The 16088-nt window shown below is 42.0% G+C and overlaps 1 pseudogene; it reads left to right on the forward strand.

The window, feature by feature from the left end:
• Positions 1–1489: 1489 nt before the first annotated feature.
• On the forward strand, positions 1490–13953 carry LOC127162634 (H-2 class I histocompatibility antigen, K-K alpha chain-like; annotated as a pseudogene).
• Positions 13954–16088: the final 2135 nt, after the last annotated feature.

Raw genomic sequence — 16088 nt, forward strand, 5'->3', positions numbered from 1 at the left:
TTGACTGCAGCTGTATGTGTCGTCAGCGCAATGAATGATGGGAAATGTAGTCCGGGGTGTGGTGCAACAGTCTGTGTAATGTGAAATGGCAAAGCGACCTCTGGTGGCGAGTGGACTGGCGTTTAAGACCAGATTCATGACACAACACAGTTACATTATGAGTGACCGTGGAAATTTTGTGTCTTTACTCCAACTACTAATTCTGTCCCACAGAACTAAAAGATTAGATAACTGGTCTCTGGTCTAACTGGTCTATTCTACATCTCAGTAGGCCTTGATAATACCAACAAAGTAATAATTAAAATTTACCATTATGTTAACAATAACATCAACAACAGAAGTTCTTACTCCTCTTTTTGTTCTTATGCTGTTGCTGCTGTTATACTAAAATGATTAATAAGCCTTAAAGAGGTCATTGGATGCCCATTTTCCACAAGTTAATATGATTCTTTAGGGTCTTAATAAAAGTCTATAATACACTTTGGTTAAAAATTCTCAATGGTTGTGTAAAACAACACCCTTTTTACCTTGTCAAAATCAGCTCTGCAAAAATCATCCTGTTCTGGTTGAGGTTGCTTTAAATGTTAATGAGCTTTGCTCACCCCGCCCCTCTCTTCTGTGACGAGCCTGTTTACTTTAGACACTAAACTTGCTAACTAGCACATTATTAGGAAAGGCGATCACAGAGATTCTTAAAAACAAAAATAACCTTATACTCACTTCTGCTGTAAGTGAAGTTGGATCACGAATGATTCACGCAAACATAGATGGATATATATAGATCGGGAGCCGCATTCCCTTCACAAACAAACATAATCCACTGCATCTTTAGCTGCTCATATGTTGGGAGTAAATGACAACCACTATGTTCATTATTACATCCAACAACACAACACCTCAAACGCTCCATCAGAGATATTCTTGTCTAAATTACACCCCTGCTCCGGCATCGAAACAATGGAGGTTACTGGACTGTTACAGTTGATTTAAGGCTGGTCTGAGGTAAGACGCCCATGTCAATCAACTATCATGGGAGCGGCCTCAGAGAATGGCTCGATTTGGAAAAGGGGATAATATTTTTACAGATTAATTAAAAACCACTGCATGGATTTTTATCAGCATAGGGCAGATTTGTACATACACTGCCAACACACATTAATGTTCAAACAACATGTAAAAGTGAACTTTGCATCCGATGACCCCTTTAAAGGTTTAACCATGGTATTAGATTATCCATTAACCTTATATAATCAATGTTCCTGTTCACTTTTTTCAGTTTTGCTATAAACCCCTCGTACCAATTCCACACTGGTGACAAGTGATGCATCATGAGAACTGAATTCTTACTGATCAGTAAAGCACACGTATAGCTCTGTCATCCACCTTAGTCTTAATTGCAGTTGAGAACTTGTGGAAGTGGGTTGTTAATCTGTGCTGATTTCTGTAAAGATTGTCTAGCGTATCAATCTATTAACTAAGAAAAAAAAACATGATGGCCATTCTAATCTTTCTTTTAGGACTAAAACTGACTGAGGCTGGTATGTAAAATGATTTATCCTTTAGGCAAATTTTTGTGTTAGCTTTAGTGTGTTAGTTATTTATCACATTTAACAAAGACATTTAAATGGGTCCGTGGATTGTGCTAAAATAATAGATGGATTGAATTGCTTTGATTGCAAGCCCTCATAAACTGAATAAGGATGAACCAGATTTTGTTACTACCATTTGAGAACACTGACATTTTACTCATTTAGCAGATGTGATCAGTGTAGTTAATGTTACCATGTTACATACCCCTAAATGCCCACAATATAGCTATATTTATATCTAAGTAATGCAATTTCTTTTGTATTTTCAGTAACATATTCTTATGCATACGTCAACACTGAAACATTAGGCATTCCAAGATTTCCAGAGTTTGTGTTTTGGTTCTGTTGGTTTGGTGGATGGACAGCAGGTCAATTACTTTAACACTCATTCAATGAAGATGGTCCCCAGGACAGACTGGGTGAGTGGCGCTGTGGATCCTGACTGTTGGAATAGGAATGGACAAATTGCAGTTGGTCAACATCAAGTCTTCAAAACCAACATTGAAACAGCGAAACAGTGCTTCAACCAAACTGGCGGTAGGTACTAAAGCACAGTGATGTTGTTGTTAGTAGTACAATAAAAAATTGTGTTAACCATACTTCACTTAATCAGGAGAAAAATGTAAAAACACATGAATACCTAACATGTGTTTATTTATTGTTTTTATGTTGTGGATATATTAATTAATATAGCTTATAAACCATTGGGCAGTTAAGAAAGGCGTCACTGATTCTTGAGATATTGGACAAACATATTCCACAAATTTACCCGCTAGTTTTGAAAATAGCAACATTTACATTTTCAGAATCAGAATCAGAAAGAGCTTTATTGCCAAGTATGCTTTTGTTTTAGTGTCACACACTTCCAGTACACAGAGAAAACAACAACACACAGACAATAAAAATAAGATAAAAATACACATATACAAACAGACAAAAATAGAAAAGTGTGGTGTTTTCACACTTTTAACAGAACACACTCCACACGGTGTCTCTCTAAATTCTTCAGTTTATTTTTTTCTCGTTGCTCTCATTACTCAACACAATTTACCACTAGTGGTGTCCCTAGTGGTGCAGTTCCACTTTACATGTATTATAGTAAACAATTACTTTAAACTGAAAGTAATGTATTGTATACTTCTCAACACAACATTTCCCCCCTTACTCAAAAGGATTAACTCTCTTGTAAGGACATTACTGTATTCAAGTGTTATTTGCTCAAACAAAACTTCTCAAATAAGCATATTCAAATGAACTCTTATGCATTCAAACAAGTGTATTTCAAACAGATATTTCAAAAGGGAACAATGTTCTAGTACAGTTTCTTTTTTTTTAGATAGGGCAGCGATCCGCCTACACCCTTTACATATCTTCTCGGTCCGACTTATTGTTTCTTATCAGACATTACTCCATCACATAGTCTTGAGTCCATGCAGGTGAGCGTCTTAGCCTAGTGCCCCTATGCAGACTCAAAGCAGCGTTCTCCATTGTGCAACCTCTTTCAGGTATTTCGTCCTGTACGGAAGTTTCCTCTCTTTCAGGACATAGTGAAAGACGTGCTGAATTCCATCTTTTCCCATCACTTAAGATGAAAGTACTCGGTCCTGTTTGTTGTTGTACTGACAGTGGGTCAGTGAACCGGGCTTCTCCTTTCTTCACGTGAAAAGGCTTTCTCACTCTAACCTTGTCTCCAATCGCAACTTTAAGGAATTTGGATCCTCTCTTACGATCGGTATATTGTTTACTTTTGTTCTGTCGTTGTGTCCCACGAGCTCTGACCTGTGTGAACTGATCAGGGCTATCATCAGGCAGAAGAACATTAAGCTTTGTTCTCATAGGTCGGCCCCTCAAGAGCAGAAAAGGGGTCTCACCCGTTGTAGCATGGGGTGTTGCACGATAGCTCTTCAGCATGGTCAGGACTGCAGATTAGTAGACACTTGTCTTTATGTGCTTTATTCCCTGTGTTTTCACAAAATCAGCAAATTTGGATGAAGTGAACTGTGGTCCATTATCTGTTGTGATGGTGCAGGGGTTTCCTTCTCTAGCAAAGATCGTGGTCAGAAATTTCAAGACAGTTTCTGTTGTTACTGATGAAACAAAGCCAACTTCGGGCCATTTACTGAAATAGTCAATCAGGGTATTTGCAAACTTACAGTCAGTTGCTCCCTTCTCAAATGGTCCTACTATATCAATAGCAACATGTTCAAATGGGCCTTTCGGGAATTCCACCGGCTGCATTGGAGCTGGGAACGTTTTGGCCGATTTGTCACTGGCCTGGCAAGTCATACATGCAGAGAGGACGGTGTGAACAAGATCATCCATCCGTGGCCACCAATACAGTTCTCTCAGACGCTGTTTGGTTCGCACCAGCCTCTGATGTCCCTCGTGCGCCAAGTGGATGAGGCGCTCGCGCAGTGCAATAGGAACAATCAATCGATTTCCTCTGAAAATCAATGGGGATTCAACAGCCAGCTCATGTCTAACAGGAAAGTATAGACGTAATTCACTGCAGACAGACTTTTGCAGTTTAGGCCAACCTGTCTGAATGGTTTGGCGTAACTGTGACAGCTCTGGACAGTCCTCGCATTCAGCCTTAAAGTCCACTAATGACAATGCAGTCAAAAATGGCTGAATTTCTGCGATTTCAGAAATCAAATCCTGTTCAGGGGATACAGTGGTGTCGGTGTAGCTCAACGGTATACGTGAGAGACAGTCTGCCACACAGTTCCTTGTACCCGGACGGTACTGAACATCATACTGGTAGCACAGGAGCCTAGCAGACCAACGAGCTACCCTCATGCCTGCCTGCCAGTGGTAAGGGCCTGATGGTCAGTTCTTAAAGTGAACCGATGTCCCCAAACATATGTTCTCCACTTTTCTACCGCCCAAACACATGTAAGCGCCTCCTTCTCCACAATAGAATATTTCCTCTCAGACGTTGAAAGTGACCTGGATGCAAAAGCTATCACCCTTTCAACCCCATCTGGATGTAGCTGTGTCAGAACTGCGCCAAGGCCGTAGTCTGAGGCATCTGTACTAATGAATGTGGGCAAGGAAGGGTCGTAAATAGCAAGAACAGGGCTCTGCAGCAGCATTCTCTTGAGTGTATCAAAGCTTTCAGTAGTCTCTTTGCTCCACTGTAGTGGTGCTTGTGCCTTAGCTCTGAGCATCTGCCTCAGTGGCTCAACCACAGTAGCGTAGTTCGGGAGAAATTTGTTGAACCATGACGTAAGGCCTAGGAATGAACGTAAAGCTACCATGTCTGTAGGTCGAGGTGCCTCTGCAATGGCAATCAGGTGATCTGGGCTGGGGCGTAGTCCTTCTTTAGAAATTACATGGCCCAGGAATGGAATGCTTGCTTTGTTGAAAGAGCTTTTGTCAAAGTTAATTTGCAAGCCAACCTCATCAAGCCTTTGACGAACTGCTTGGAGGTGCTTATCATGGGCCTCCTGAGAATTACCATACACTATGATGTCATCTAAGTAATTCTTTACACCATCCAGCTCCTTTAGGACCGTTTGCATCATTTTTTGAAAAGCTAAAGGTGCGGAAGCCAGCCCAAATGGAACCTGAGTGAAACGGAAAAGGCCTTCGTGCGTTATGAAAGCAGTCAGATTACGACTGTCAGGATGGAGAGGTAGCTGATGGTAAGCAGAACTAAGATCAATTTGACTGTAGTGTGAAGCACCTGCCAGTTCTGTAAACAAATCCTCCATGTTAGGTATTGGGTAGCAATCCATGATCACACTCTTATTGGGTTCACGGAGATCTACACAAAGTCGGATGCGTCCATCACGCTTGCGTACTACCACCAAAGGACTAACCCATTCTGAAGCATCAATCAGTTCAATTATGCCTGATGTAAGGAGAAGATTAAGCTCAGTGGACACCTCCTTGCGGATGCTGAGAGGTAAGTGTCTCAATTTTTGTCGTACTGGTTTCACTGTTGAACTAACTTGCACTTTGTGTATGAATCTTTTCACACACCCAAGATGAGAAGCAGATCCAGGTGACACTGTGTGCACAGAGCTTATGGAAGGCTCAGTCCCCTCTAGAGGTGCAGGTGAGGTTTCACCTTTGTGATCTATGTGCTTGACTTCTCCGCGTACAATGTCCAGGTTCAGCAATCTAATTAAATCTAACCCTAGTAAGGGAGATCCTGCAGTCACTACATAAAAAGTAGCAGGAACCACATTGTTGTTGATGAAACACCTGCTAATGCTGATAAGCACCTAATAACTGGTAGGTCCTCCTTTGCATATGTGACCAATTAGATTTTGGGCTTAGTCAAGATGCATTGTGAAAAGTGTCTCTTATACACAACTTCTGGAAGTATGGAAACTGATGCGCCCGTATCCACAACCAGTTGTAAGGTATGTTTATTACCTCCTGGTGCTTCAATATTCACTTCACAGGTGATCTTATCATTGACTGCAGCAGATTGTTGTTATCCAGGCAGAGCACAGTCACATCTGGAACAACCACCTCTCTTACTTCACTCTGTGCTGCTTTACACACTCTAGCAAAATGACCTTTTTTCCCACAGAGTCTGCAAGTTACTTTTGTAGCAGGGCAGTTTTTATCATTTGCCAGATGTTTGTCCGATCCACATCTAAAGCATTGCCGACGTTGCTGGCCAGTATTTCTTTGTTGTCATTCCTCAAACCGTCTCTGAACAGCCTGTGATTGCATAGTCGAGCGTGCGCCCTTTCCCCGTTTGCCCTAATTAGTATTCGTACTAATGGCTTGTACAGAATTCGTGGCATTACCGGTGGAATGGCAGAGTAATGACAAATTTTTAACTGCAGCTTCCACTTGACATGCGATTGTAATCGCTTTCTCTAGAGTGAGGTCTTCTTCTAATAGTAATTTGTCCCTCACGGCAGACAACGACGCATTTGCAATCAACTGATCGCGGAGCATTTCACTCTCCATTTGCCCAAACGTACACGGGGCTGATAATGCTCTTAAAGCAGCAATGTATTGCGTAATAGTCTCGTCCGCTCTTTGCACACGTTGCCTGAATGTGTGGCGGCATGCTACTACGTTAACTTTAGGTACAAAGTGTTCTCTCTAGATTCTTCCGTTAATTTTTTTCTCGTTGCTCTCATTACTCAACACAATTTACCACTAGTGGTGTCCCTAGTGGTGCAGTTCCACTTTACATGTATTATAGTAAACAATTACTTTAAACTGAACATAATGTATTGTATACTTCTCAACACAACAAAAAGTAAATTTAAAAATAAAATAAATTGTATGTACAGTTGTTCTATGGATGATAGAATAGGAATAAAATAAAATGAGATTCAGGGATGTACCAGGATGTAGGTGGTAAATTATTATAAGGTAACTGCACATATTTTTATTGTACATTAGGGGGAACATTTAACTGTTCATAAGGTAGACTGCCTGGGGGAAGAAACTGTTCTTGTGCCTGGCTGTCTTGGTATTTGGGGCTCTGCAGCACTGGCCAGATGGCAAAAGTTCAAAAAGGGGATGACTTGGGTGTGAGGGATGATTTTCTGAGCCCTTTTCCTCATTCTGGATGTATACTACAGTACTGTAGTCTTCTGATGTCTGATTTGGTAGCTGAGCTAAACCAGACGATTATTGATGTACACAGCACAGACTCGATGATGGCTGAGTAGAACTGTGTCAGCAGCTCCTGTGGCAGGTTGAACTTCCTCAGCTGGTGAAGGAAATACAAACTGTCACGAATCTGGTCGGTGTCCCACGGTCCGCTCACCACCAGATGTCACTCTCGCCCTATCTCACACGGACTGTTGCACTACACCCCGGACTACATTCCCAATCAGCCATTGTACTTCACCCACGACCAATCAGCGGCGCTATAAAAGCCCCGGTCTTTCCCCTTGCAGACCACAGAGTATTGTGAGTTGTTGTTGATTTCCAGTGTTAGCTTCCCTAGTTTCCCTTGTTCACGTGTTTTGCTCTCTCACCTGGTCATCTCGCTTTCGACGTCACACGGCCTGCCTTTTGGACTATCGCTCGTTTAAGGACTATTCTCTCGTCTCGCCTCTGACACTCCTGTTGCCTTTGTTTGACCCTGCCTGTACGACCATGTATCTGTCTCGTCCCTATAATAAAAGCTCGCAGATGGGCGGCGCCGGCGTGCGCTCACAAGATGGCGGCGACGGCGGAGCCCGTTCACAAGATGACGGCGAAAACAGAGCTCCGTCACGTCACAGCTGCCATATCAGAACCATATAAAGTTGCAGGGGCATTTCCTGAGTCAAGTCAAGTTTCCAAGTCAAGCCAAGTTGCAGCTGCGTTTCCCGAGTCAAGTCAAGTTTCCAAGTCAAGCCAAGTTGCAGCTGTGTTTCCTGCGTCAAGTCAAGTTTCCAAGTCAAGTCAAGTTGCAGCTGTGTTTCCTGAGTCAAGTCAAGTTTCTGAGTCAAGCAAGATTACAGCTGCTGTTCCGGTGTCAAGTCAAGCTGGAGCTGTGTTTCCTGCATCAAGTCAAGTCAGAGTTGCTCTTCCTAAGGCAAGTCAAGTTAAAGCTGTGTTTCCAGTGTCAGGTCAAGCTACTACTGTGGTTCCTGTGTCAAGTCAAATTACAGCTGTCGCTTCTGTCTCAAGTCAAGTTACAGCCATCATTCCCGAGTCAAGCACTGTCAAGATGGCTGCCACCCCAGAGCCACTGCACAAGATGGCTGTCATGCCAGAGCCACTGCACAAGATGGCTGCCACGCCAAAACCTCAGCCTGCTAAAGCCCTGTCAGCCAAGCCAGTGCCAGCTAAGGCCACGTCAGCCAAGCCAGTGCCGGCTCAGGCCATCTCAGTCAAGCCACAGCCTGTTCACATCATGTTTTCTGCTGAGTCGGCACCCATCATGGCCGCCCTTCCTGAAGCGGTCCCTGAGTCAAACAAAGTCACAGCCGTGGTCCCTGAGTCAAGTCATGTTCCGCCTGGCGGCCCAGAGCCTCGCTATGTCTCGTCTGACTTCCCAAGATCATGGCCTATCATGATGGCCCACGTGCTGGATTAACCCCTCATGGCTGTATGGGCAGCTAAAATGGCGCTCCTTCACATCACGGCTGCTACCCCAGGGTCAAGTCAAGCTCCAGGGTCAAGTCAAGCCTTCAGGTCCGGCCAAGCAACAGAGTCAAGTCAAGCCAAGGCTGCTGTTCTCCAGGAGTCAGGCCAAGACACAGCTGTCCCCCATGAATCAAGCCAAGATACAGCTGTCGTTCCCCAGGAGTCAAGTCAGGACATAGCTGTGCCCCACGAGTCAAGCCAAGTCACAGCTGTTCCCCACGAGTCAAGTCACGTTACAGCTGTTGTTCCTGAGTCTAGCCATGTTGAGTCAAGTCATGTTACTGCTGATCTCCATGAGCCAAGTCAAGTCACCGCTGATCTCCATGAGTCAAATCAGGTCACTACTGTACTGATCTTCACGAGCCAAGTCAAGTCACCGCTGATCTCCAAGAGTCAAGTCAGTTCACTACTGGTCTTCACAAGCCAGGCCAAGCCACAACCAATCTTCACGAATCAAGTCAAGTCACAGCCAGTCTCCACGAACCAAATCAAACCACAGCTGATCTTCATGAGCCAAGTGATGTTATTGCTGCTGTTCCCGAGTCAGGTCACGTCTCGTCTGACCGCCCAGAGTCAAGTCACGTCTCGTCTGACCGCCCAGAGTCAAGTCACGTCTCGTCTGACCTACCAGAGCCCTGTCACGTCTCGTCGATCTGTCCAGAACCTCACCATGTCTCGTCTGACCGCCCAGAGTCAAGTCACGTCTCGTCTGACTGCCCAGAGTCAAGTCACATCTCGTCTGACCTACCAGAGCCCTGGTATGTCTCGTCTATCTGTCCAGAACCTCACCATGTCTCGTCTGACCGCCCAGAGTCAAGTCACATTATGTCTGCCAGTGTGATGGCGATCACCATTCTCAGTATGTGGGCCGCACACTACACTCCAGAGGTCACATCTGTTCACAAGTCTGCCCCGGAGCTTCCGTCTGATCTCAAGCCTGCTCCAGAGCTCCCGTCTGATCTCAAGCCTGCTCCAGAGCTCCTGTCTGATCTCAAGTCTGCTCCAGAGCTCCCGTCTGATCTCAAGTCTGCTTCAGAGCTCCTGTCTGATCTCAAGTCTGCTCCAGAGCTCCCCTCACTTGGAGAAGCCATGCCAATGCCTCCTGAGGTGTCAGCCTTGGCTGTAGATCCTCCCATGGAGGCGGCATCCCTCTACAACCTCTCTGCTTCTCCCCTTATTCTGTCTGCCTCCTCTGTCTCTGCTGTTCCTAGGTCCCAGGCCATAACGCGGTTTCCTGCTCCAGAGCTCCCGCCTGGTCTCAAGTCTGCTCCAGAGGTCCCGTCTGGTCTCAAGTCTGCTCCAGAGGTCCCGTCTGGTCTCAGGTCTGCTCCAGAGGCCTTCCCCATCAGAGAAGCTGCGCCAATGCCTCCAGAGGTGTCAGCGTCGGCTGTAGAACCTCCTATGGAGGCGGCGTTATCCTGTGGTCTCTCTGCTTCTCTCCCTGTTCTCTCTGCCTCCTCTGTCCCTGCTCTCCCCAGGTCCCAGTCCATGACGCGGGTTCCTGCTCAGCCCTGGAGGGCTCCTGCGCCTCCTGCTCCGCCTCCGGCTCCGCCCTGGAGGGCTCCTGCGCCTCCTGCTCCGCCTCCGCCCTGGAGGGCTTCTGCGCCACCTGCTCAGCCTCCGCCTCCGCCCTGAAGGGCTTCTGCTCCGGCTCCACCCTGGAGGGCTCCTGTGCCTCCTGCTCCACCCTGGAGGGCTCCTGCTCCGCCTCCGGCCCCGCCCTGGAGGGTACCTGCCCTGTCGGTCCTGCCTCAATCACCAGGCCCTCCACATGGACCTGGCCCTCCAGCCCTCACCCTGTCTCGCTCCCACCCCACCGCTCCCCTGGACTGTTGCTCCCTTCGAACGTCTGGAAGCCGCTCCTCGGGGGGGGGGCTATGTCACGAATCTGGTCGGTGTCCCACGGTCCGCTCACCACCAGATGTCACTCTCGCCCTATCTCACACGGACTGTTGCACTACACCCCGGACTACATTCCCCATCAGCCATTGTACTTCACCCGCGACCAATCAGCGGCGCTATAAAAGCCCCGTCTTTCCCTTTGTAAACCACGGAGTATTGTGAGTTGTTGTTGATTTCCAGTGTTAGCTTCCCTAGTTTCCCTTGTTCCCGTGTTTTGCTCTCTCACCTGGTCATCTCGCTTTCGACGTCACGCCGCCTGCCTTTTGGACTATCGCTCGTTTAAGGACTATTCTCTCGTCTCGCCTCTGACACTCCTGTTGCCTTTGTTTGACCCTGCCTGTACGACCATGTATCTGTCTCATCCCTATAAGAAAAGCTCACAGATGGATCCGCTCGCCTCTCGTCTCGTTCACTCCGTTACAAAACTTTGTTGGGCCTTTTTTTTTTTTTTACAATGGAGTCAATGTGAGTGTCCCAATTCAGGTCCTGGGAGATGGTGAAGCCAGGAACTTGAATGACTCCACTGTCATTACAGTGCTGTCCATGATGGTGAGTGGGGGGAGTGCAGGGGGTTTTCTCCTGAACTCCACGATCATCTCCACTATTTTGAGTGTGTTGAGCTCCAGGTTGTTAAGACTGCACCAAAACATCTTGTCTGAAAGCAGACTCGTCACCATCCTGAATGAGGCCAATATGTGTGGTGTCGTCTGTGAACATCAGGAGCTTGACAGAGGGGTCTTTAGATGTGCAGTTGTTTGTGTACAAGAAGAAGAACAGTGGGGAGAGAACACAATTGTTGCAATTGGTGCAGTTGTTTGACATGAATTTCCCCAGTCTCACTAGCTGTTGCCTTTCAGTCACAAAGCTGGTGATCCATTGACAGATTTTGTTTATTTTATCAAAATAATAACATTATATTATTATTACTTTTAAACCCTACCAGCACTTGTTCATAATACTGAGTTTTACAGTTTTTTAATAAATATAACACTTATTTATACTTAAAATTTTTGTCACAGCCTTGCCATTTCAACACCATCATACAAACTGTAAAGAAAGTCTGTAAAGAATGTTCTGACAATTTCACCTGTTTACTCTGAATTTGTCCTATTAGTGACAACCATGTGTGTAGCCCCCTCAGAGCCGTAAATCACTGACAAGCTATGCAAAATCGTGCTCATAATCGCAGATGAATCGCATTTATTTTTTTTATTTTATTTACCCAAATAATACAGTATTATGCTCACACGCTAAGATATTAGAACAATATTAAACTCTTTATAATATTTAATAAAGTTATTTTTTTCCAAAGGGGGTGCTACCAAATATTGAGTTAAGGGTCCAATAATTTTGTCCAGTGCATTTTTTGGGTTCTGTGTGGAATTGTATCAGATTTGACATTTTTTTCTCTGTTTTTTTTTTTTTTTTTTGTTCCAATGCAAAACAAAAAACAAAAAACAAATAAACATGTGAGTACCAAAACATTTGCAACTGCAACAATTTTCTGAGAAGGGTTGCATTCTCTGACAGAATTGCAAGGGTGCTGATATTTTTTTGCCATGACTGTATGTTACATTGATTTTCCTAACAATAAAACAAAGTTACATTTCAGGTGTTCAAACTTCAAGCTTATAAAAGCAATTCAAATTTAAAACTACTTCAAACTTCAGGCTTTTTAAACTGCTTTCTCAAGCAACATAAAGTTTGTCTTGACAATCTTCGTAATCTAGTTCTTTTGTAAGTAATGAACTGGTTCTGCTTTAGAAACGGGAGAAAAAGTAAAATGTGCAATGTTTGATGAGCGGAGATGCTTTAGATGAGATGAAAATATTAAAATTGTTTTTTATTATTTTTTGATGGGAAAAATTGATTGTAATTATTGCATAAATATTAACTAGTACCATGAAATTGTCTCAAAATACAAAAGAAAAAAATATTATTAAACAAAAATATATTACATTGATTTCACTGACAATAAAACATTTGTGAGCAGAGATGCTTGAGATGAGATGAAAATATTAGAAAAAAAGTATTATTTTCGATGGGAAAGACATATGATCATAATTATTGCCTGAATATTCATTAGTGCCATGAAATTCTCTAAAAATACAATATAAAAATGATAAATATTATTCAACAAAAATATATTGCATGGATGACCTACAGCTGTCAGTTTAAGTAGAATAATTCCTTTGATTTATATTGCTTTAACACTGAGCTAATGATATTTTTTAGCCTACCTCAAAACATAAAACAACCCCTCACACAAACCTTTCTCATTCAGACATTATATAGTGTGTTTATCATGTGTTTTCTCTGAGGACTGTTGCTGCTCCTCAGTGCAGGTGATTTCTCGTTCTCCTGTTCTTGTTGATCCTCACATTGTAGACGAAACACACACAAACTGTTCTTCTCTCTGCTGTTTTAAAGCTCTGAGTTTGTGGTTCAGAGAATAAATATTCAGCAGCACTGATGGCTGAAGCTATAGAGACGTGTGAGCTGGTCTGTGGAGGATGATGGGAAGTTTATGATGTCTGTGAGTGAAGACGAGTCTTTCATCAGTCCTAATACAGACCAGATCAAATCCAGACGCCTCTGACACTTTACAGTTGTTAAACAATCATATGTGACTGTCATTGAACTAAACATCAATGACCAAAATGTAGATTTAATAATAGTCTGATATTGGCTGGTGTCTCTGTGCTATGTTGTTTTTCTTGACAGTAGAGCACTGATGCATTAGAGGAGGCCAAACATATGGTTCTACTGGACAGAATCTTACACATACAAACATTGCAGATACTCCCAAGAGATCAGTCTGTAACCCCTCATTTTGATGAAAGTGCAGTATGAAATCAGTAGTAACCAGAGAACCTGTGTGTTACATCATAAAGACACACTCATCTTGTTGTCTTTTTATGATACTGCATCTGTGAGCTCTGCTGGTATGGATGAGGCCAAAGAACCAGAATATGTTCAGTCAGATTCATTTGATTTTGAGTCAAACATGTTGGTACTGACTGGCGAATGGTTTTATTCTGACTGTATGAATTGATTTTTCATACAGATATATTAAATCTGTCACTCTTTCTCAGGTGTGCACACATTCCAGACAATGTACGGCTGTGAGTGGGATGATCAGACTGGAGTAAAAAATGCATTCAGACAATTTGGATATGATGGAGAGGACCTTCTGTCTCTGGATTTTAAGGAGATGAGATATGTTTTTCCAGTGCAGCAAGGAATCTCCAGTGTACAGAAGTGGAACAATGACAGAGGCCTACTTGAGAATGACAGAAATTACTACAGCACTGTGTGCATTGAGTGGCTGCAGAAGTATGTGCAGAATAGAAAGAGCAGCCTGCAAAAAACAGGTTTGTCAGTTCTTATCCAGCACTAATTATGTAAGTTTTTTTTTTAAACCATACAATAGCAACTTGACATCTCTCTTTCTGTCAGTGTAGATTATTGATCATTTTTATGCTAAACAGTTTATGTGATCCTTGTTTGTTCTTAATGAGGGAGGTGATGTTATGAATACAGTCCTGTCAATTATAATGCAAGTGCAAGTGTTGTGTCACCCCAACTCGACCTCTAAAGGAAACAATCATAAAAACAAAGATTAAACAAACATAAAATATCACTTGACTTAAATAATATGTGACCTCTATATGACCTGAGTTCTGTGTCCTGAGTTTTAACTGTACAGTTAATACTGTACTGGTGATTGCAGATTGTAAATATGCTGTCACAACATTTCTGTTCTGTTGGTATCAGTCAGAGTCACTTTAAAATTTACCACCAATACTGATTATCCTTATAAAAACGTTTATTCATGTGTGCTATTAGTATACTTCTTTAAACTAAAAATAGGAAAGTATACTTATGTACTTCTCAGAAATGGGCTTCATGTACTTCTCAGAGATATACTTAAAATGACATTTAAGTATACTTGACTTATATTTAGAAAAAGTCTAAATGTATTTAAGCTACACTATACTAAGCTCTAAGAATCCATGTTTTCATTGTCATATGTTAGGGGGAGCTATTACACGTCTTCTGTACAGAATTTCATCAAAACTGTGTAAAGTTATGGAATAAAATGTCAACCCATGAAGAGGTAATAATGACTGTCAAGCTTTGGGATGTTGATCGACTTCATTTACATTTTGATTATCATTCTGATTCTAGTTCAGTCTTTTTTTTCTTTTTTTTTTTGGTGTTTTGTTCAAGATATTGTTTCTTTATTTCTTTAATGAAACTTACCCACATTCAAGTGTTAAAAAAGAATGCATGAAGCTAGAAAAAATGTTTTTGTTTACAACCAGATGCCCTGTTCTTTCTTTTGATGTTTTGTATTGTTTTGTCAGACATTCATATAACAAAATATATACAAAATAATACCTAAATAGAGATATAGTAGTATACTTAAAATATGATGTAAAGCTCACTTAAAAAAACTTACGAGTATACTTGCAGTATGAAACTATTAAACTAGTAGTTTACTGAGACTGTACTTCAAAGTGTACTAAAAGTGCTATAAGTATTTAATTAGTAAACTATCAGTGTACCTATACGTTCACTTTTAGTATAGTTGCAGTACAAACTATAAACTTAGATGCAAACTAGTTGTGTACTCAAAATTTACTACTGTTATACTTGAAGTATACTTAAATACTTTCAATCCTCCCAAGGATTAATAATGTCCTTAATTAATAATGTGTTTCAATAATTCAAATAATGTGAAATAATGTCCAAATCCTCTTGTTTATTGAGCACCATCACCACATGCAAATCATACTGTTATAATCATTTTGTATAGTCATTTCTCAATATATTTTATTGTTTTTCAGGATCCATTCATGGAAAAAGTCCATGAAAATCTCTATTTGATGAATACTTTTTGTACAGGATAGCTATTATAGATATTTGGTATTTGGAACATTGGTGTAAATTTTGCCTTTTTCTGTTGTAGCCTAATGGCAGTGTTTCTAGCAGCTCCAGTCTGACACAAGAAAATGTAAGAGTGTATTTACTTATCTAGAGTTTACCTCTGTCATGTGAGGTACAAGTATAATAATACTGTATATACTTTTATGTCTTTGTAGGAGACAAAAGGAGACAAAAGATGACCCAGAGAAATGACAACTTCACACTCACCTGACAGTTACTACTCTTCTCTTTCTCTTCATGCATACACGCAACAGGAACAGTAATAATAGGGGATGGGTTTTGTTGTTGTTGTCTTGTTTTACATTTTGTTGTAAAGTTATACACATAAAACAATATTACAGATGATTAAAATTATACTGTAGGTTCCATATGGTTTTGACATCAATGCTGACCATAAAACAGTCTAATTATTTCATCAATCAGAGCATAACAATCTTTTGGCCTAAACATATAGACCTCAGTAGTTTTGTTTAGAAACAATCCTTCATTCAGGAAAATAGGAACAAAATTAGGAAAAAATCAGATGAATTTTCAAATTGTATATTTCATGCAACATTAAATACTGATTTAAATAAATTTGCA

The sequence above is a fragment of the Labeo rohita genome, unplaced genomic scaffold (genome assembly GCF_022985175.1).
Source record: "Labeo rohita strain BAU-BD-2019 unplaced genomic scaffold, IGBB_LRoh.1.0 scaffold_990, whole genome shotgun sequence".
Lineage (NCBI taxonomy): Eukaryota > Metazoa > Chordata > Actinopteri > Cypriniformes > Cyprinidae > Labeo > Labeo rohita.